General features: G+C 44.5%; 1 protein-coding gene and 1 long non-coding RNA gene across 3 annotated transcripts in view; one reads left to right on the top strand and one right to left on the bottom strand.

Moving 5' to 3' along the window:
- kiaa0586 (KIAA0586 ortholog) overlaps positions 1-5,650 on the top strand; it is an 88,226-nt gene that overhangs the window by 52,557 nt on the left and 30,019 nt on the right. The window lies entirely within an intron of this gene.
- LOC123978998 lies at positions 1,687-3,845 on the bottom strand. Its single transcript, XR_006827117.1, has 3 exons — positions 3,692-3,845; positions 1,983-2,090; positions 1,687-1,809 (listed from the first exon to the last, which is right to left on the bottom strand). It is a non-coding gene; the product is annotated as an uncharacterized LOC123978998 (long non-coding RNA).

Here is a 5,650-nt window from a genome sequence, read left to right as displayed (position 1 = left end):
TGTTCATGTTGAGAACATCAGGTCCAAACTGAGACTAAACTGGCGCAGCCTGCAGCTCCGTCCTGCACAGACTGGTTCAATTATTTTTCAGGTTTCAGTCGGAGGTGACTGGAGGAGCTGAGCTTAGTGAAGCTAATTACTGATGCAAACTCGTCCTGTTAAGCTCATGAGGAGACGTTTCTTTCTGGATTTTAATGTGCAAATAAAATGCACCTCAGAAGGGAGGAGGTTTCTCACGCTGCCTGTTTTTTATATTAATGTCTACAGATAAATGTCACAGAAGGCAACGTGAACAGTCGTGTCTATAATGATTCTGAGGTCACATTAACAGGGTTTTAGGGGCTGATGCCCAAAACATGCTGTGCCATCGCTGTAAAATCACTGTGGAGCATCAGAACCAACCAAATTACTTTCTCCAGATCTAAAGGTTGTCGTTCCTCCATCAGACTGATCTTTGGCTGTTGGTTATTTATCATCTGCTTTAGCTTTTCCAACTATTTGTTCAGAGATATGGTGAAAATAACGGCCCAATGTGATGTGAAGTTACATATTTTTCATTGGGAAGCACCCCCAAACCAGCACCAAAACATTCATCTAAAGCTCACATTAAACTGGGAAACACTGCAGTTTGAAGCTGTTCTAAGGTGCATCGCATGCTCATGGACACAAGAGCCAAGATTTCGCTTCACCTCCGCCGCTACAGCTCCATCTTAGGGGAAACACTGGCCTGGGCTACGAAGCGAGGTCGCCGGCTTATCCAGGTAACTTCAGGTGTAACTTCCTGATTAACCCGTACTACCAAAGGTGGATAGGAGTTGCCATGGCAATTTACGCCGCATCTTCAAACTGCTTTGTTTTGTTTGTGGTTAACTCAAATTAATTAACTTGAATTGTTTTCACATATTTCGATTCTTTTTGGACTATTTCACGTGTGCAAAAAATAGGGAGCCAGTGTGTGTGGGGGGGGGGGGGTTAATAAACCAGATGAAAGTGTGAAATTTACAGGAACAAAAATCTGAAATACGCACAATCCAAGGCAAAGTCTGAGGTGCAGGACGGTGACTGAGGGCCAAACTCACAAGTATGTTTTACATCACATTTAGCTGACTTACAGCTGCTGTACATGTCAGAGGTCAGAGGTCGCACGCCTCTGGAGCAACGAGGGGTTAAGTGTCTCGCTCAGGGACACAGTGGTGGATTGAACCCGGGTCTCTCCCACCAGAGGCAGGTGTCTTATCCACTGTTCCATCACTACCAAGTTTCCTCACTGCTGAATCCGATAGTGAAGTCTAATGTAACTTTCCACTGCACATAATACTCGGCAGACGTGTGTGTGAGATGTTTCAGACGCCAACGAGCCTCCCCGGCTCTGTCGGCCGCCACGATATCAGATTTAGCCGTTAACTTCTCTTTACATTCATAATTTCCTGACACTACCAACGTGCGTTCCTCTGGAGAAATACGGAACATGCGCCGTTGTGAAAAATTTTATGCAAACACGCCTCCAATTAGGTTAGTCGGAACAGCACTGCGGACGCCGAGAGTCGTGAGTCTGCACGAGCCTGAAGAGATTAAATGTGCTCACAGTCATTCACTTAGTGACTTTCATCTGTTCTGATCCCCGTGGACTCATTAAACATATAATTCAGAGTTAAATAAACCTGGCGGCCGTTTGGTCACATGACCTCAGTGCGTCCCGGCTCTGACTTACCTCTTCGTTGATGATGGTGGCGTTGCTGAGTGACCTCAGCGCCGAGGTGATCTTCCTCCCCAGGTCGGCTAACACCATGATGGCGGTCTGACGTAATCCTGAAAGAAACGTCTGGACTATTACATCATGTTCACGTGTCAAGTTACATCAGCCGTAACCCCGGGCGACAGATTAATGTGGTACAGTTAGCTATGAGTCACGTCCCGCCCCCAAACCGCAGGATGATCAATAACAGGCCGGTGTGTGACACTGAGGAGGAGGAGGAAGTTACCGCGTGTTGGAACAGAAACCTGGCTGTGTGGAGGGGAACCCCCCTACTGAGCGCGCTCAGGGAGTCAGCAGGTCAGCTGACAGGTGAAGGTTGCAGCACACACACTTCCTGTACAGAGGAGAGAAAGTTCTGGAGTCACAGAGGTCTTTAAACACAACGTGAAGAAGTATCTCAGTATGTTTCACGTTGTCATGACAACTTCATTTGTAACGCCCGTTAATAGTTTTCAGGTTGACTGTGTGACGCCGGTCCAGGGACTCAGACACTTTCTTCACGTGTCATTCTAAATTAAACTGAGTGAATTTAAATAAAAAGGCCGCCGGTCGGACCGACGGTTCTGATCTCAGTGTATGAAGCTTGGTTTGGTTTGGAAACATCAGTTAACGTCGACGCAGCAGAGAGCGAGCGTTCCTCCGTCCTTCACCTTGGGAAGACTTACTGCCGACCCTCCCGCCTCCTGTTCTCCCAGCTGTGCGATATGATGATACGCATCAGTCCTCGCTAGGAAGGCGTCGGAGCTTTGGACCAATAAACAGCTGCAGTCAGATTCTGCTCTGATAACTGTTCACTGACAGGAGGAACTCACAGCGAGCCGCCGTGTTTCTGTTGTTCCTGTAGCTGCAGAGCTTCATGTTTATACGGAGCGACACACCAGGAGGCTGCTGGGAGAAAAGAGAGGAAGCTGAACGACCCGGAAGCTCAGAAAACACGAGTCCGTTACTTGATTCCGGCTGTCGATGTGTTTTACTGTGAAACACGTTAGCGCAGCTCTGATCAAACCAAACTCCATTCAGAAAACATGCGTTTTAAAAGCTGTGTGCTTGTCATCTGGCAGAGCAGGAAGTCACGTTTAACAGGTCAGAAGCTGAAATGTTTTTATGTCATAGCTGATGAAAAACAGGCAGAACCTCTTTATTAAACTGTCGTGCAGATTTTCCTCCTTTCCTGCAGCCTTCTGTTATTTTTAAAGTCTGCTGGAGCTGCAGCACTAAACTAATCCGTCACTCATCAATGGTTTCAGTCAGTTTTCACACTTTTAGTGAACTTGTGCTGATAAACCACGTGTCCGGTTCATCTTCGGCTCTGACAGCTTACAGACTGAAACGGACTCGTTAGCAGCAGCAGAATCTTCTGGGTGTCTGCGCGTGCAGGTCCCCGAGGCTCAGATGGCTTCAACTTTATCTGCGTGTTTTAATACACATTTAAGTATCAGTGTAGTTTGAAGGAACTCCTGAGGATAAATAAACCACGTGCAACTATGTGTACTTCAGTCGGTTCTGCAGTGAAACGCTCCCCGGTCCCGGTTCTGGTCCCGGTTCTGGTTCCTGTTGGACATTTTAAAGACTGAAGATGATGCAATCTGAACCAGCTGAAAAAAACAACAACAACAACAACAACCATCAAACTTTGTCGCCATTTTGTCTGGTTTAGAGCTGCCCGTCACCGTGTCGATCATCAGCTGCTCGCGAAGCTGCTTTTACTTTGAGGTCAGTACCGACCAGGACCAGTTTACGGTACCGACGTGTTTACAGCGTCTGCTGCTAACGTTAGCTTAGCATTTAGCCGTCACCGTCCGCAGAGAACGGAGGTTAGCTTCGTTAGCTTCGTTAGCCTTGTTAGCTTCGTTAGCCTTGTTAGCCAGAGACCGACGGCGGGAACTGAGGAACATAAACGGGTCCAGTTAAACCGAATTAAAGATTCTTTCTTACCGACAGTCGACGTGAGAAGAAGTCCTCCGGAGAGTCCTGATCCACCAGCAGCTGGAAACAAACGTCATCCAATCCGGACCGACCCGGAAACTGTCCCGCGCTTCTTCTTCTGCGCTTCATTTAACGAACCAACGTTGACACACAGCAGCGCCTCCCGCTGGAGGACTCAACCAACCCAGACACGTGATCTGCACTTTAGTACAAGTTAGAGGTACTTAGATATTTTTACTTCACCATATTTCTCTGACGGCTTCAGTTACACAAACACAGAGAGTTTATAAAAGATGAAGTTTGCAGCTGGTACTTTCTGTTGAAAGTGTTTCTGATGGCTGAAGTCATTTTTCACGTAAAAACATTTGATGTGAAGATTTGCTGCTTTCTGATTATTTTAATGTGTTTTTAATCTTTTTGAGTTTTTCTCACGACTTTTAATGGAGAAAATAATCAGCAGATTAATCTATGATGAAAGTGATCACTGGTTTCAGTCCGATACAGAAGAGTTCTACGTGAGATCCACCTCAACAGTAAAATCCTTTTTACATGAGGAGTAATAATCTAAATATGATCTATAATATACAACAGGCAGGTGGGACGTTTTTCTGATTATACTCACATACTTTTACCTAAGTAACATTTTCAAAGCAGGACTTTTACTTGTAACAGAGTATTTTTACAGTGAGGTATTAGTACTTTTACTGCAGTAATACTTCGTCCACCACGTTTTTTTAGAGCAGTTAGTGGGTCGATTGTTCGGCAGAAGTAACAATAATCAGTAACTGATCAGGAAAAATCAAACCTCCTCCTGTTTCTCTGGTTTCTGGATTCAGGTTTCTGTTGAATTAAACAGAATGTCTGTATTATTATGCTGATGTTACGGACTGATTGGTTAATCAATCATTAATAATCAATCATAAATAATCAGCTGCAGCCCTGTTATTCTTTATACTGTTCTTGTATTTCGGTCTGATATTTTTCTTTAATTTCACATTATTTGCACATTTCTGTGAACACGCGCTCATTGAAAATACAAGTAAACAAAACTAAACTGTAAATAAGATTTTTTAAATAAAATATTTAGTAGTTCTGCTGTTTGAATTCCTTGAAGGAAACAGAAAAGGTTTGGATGTTATTCTCTTTAAACTCATCAGGGAGGCAAGAGAAAGTAAAGGAACTAAACGGGGCTGTGATGATTTCAACAAGTCCTCCAACCTTAACGATAAGATCAGGTGGTATTAACAGACCTCCACAGGTCGCCGCCACAAGAAGCGTAAACACAGGTCGTAACTTCCTCCTGCATGAACGACCTGTAAGTCAGAATCAGCTTTATTGCCAGGTATGTGTGCACATACGAGGAATTTGACTCACGATGTGTTTTCTCATACAAAAATGCAAAATCACAATAATAAAAATAACATCAGACACAGACTTCAGTGTTGACAACACAAATATACACGCTATGAACAAAAACAATATAGACATATTGACAAATGGTGCAGAGTGCAAAGGATGCAGGAGTCTGTACATGTCGGAGTTGGGTGTTATATAGAGATACATATACATGCATACATGTACACAGTGCGATGGATGCTGGAATAAATAAGTATAAGTATTTTGTGAATGAGTTATGACTTGAGGTAGGTGGATTGGTATACAGTATCTACAATAAGACAATATAACAGTATGAACAGCTCTGAAACAGAGAATGTCGTATTTCTGCTGAGGACGTCCTGCAGTCACTGATACAAGTTAGCACGAAGAGTTCCAGTAAACAGTGTAGTGGACCAATATGTGGTCAGGAGACCAGGACACATTCAGGAGGTCTCACTCCTGAATGTGTCCTGGTCTCCTGAATGCAGCTCGGAGTAAGACCTCCTGAATGTGTCCTGGTCTCCTGAATGCAGCTCGGAGTGAGACCTCCTGAATGTGTCCTGGTCTCCTGAATGCAGCTCGGAGTGAGAC

This window comes from Micropterus dolomieu, linkage group LG11 (assembly GCF_021292245.1).
Source record: "Micropterus dolomieu isolate WLL.071019.BEF.003 ecotype Adirondacks linkage group LG11, ASM2129224v1, whole genome shotgun sequence".
Classification (NCBI taxonomy): Eukaryota; Metazoa; Chordata; class Actinopteri; order Centrarchiformes; family Centrarchidae; genus Micropterus; species Micropterus dolomieu.
The sequence above is the reverse complement of the archived record's forward strand: the minus strand, read 5'-3'. Positions and strand labels throughout refer to the sequence as shown.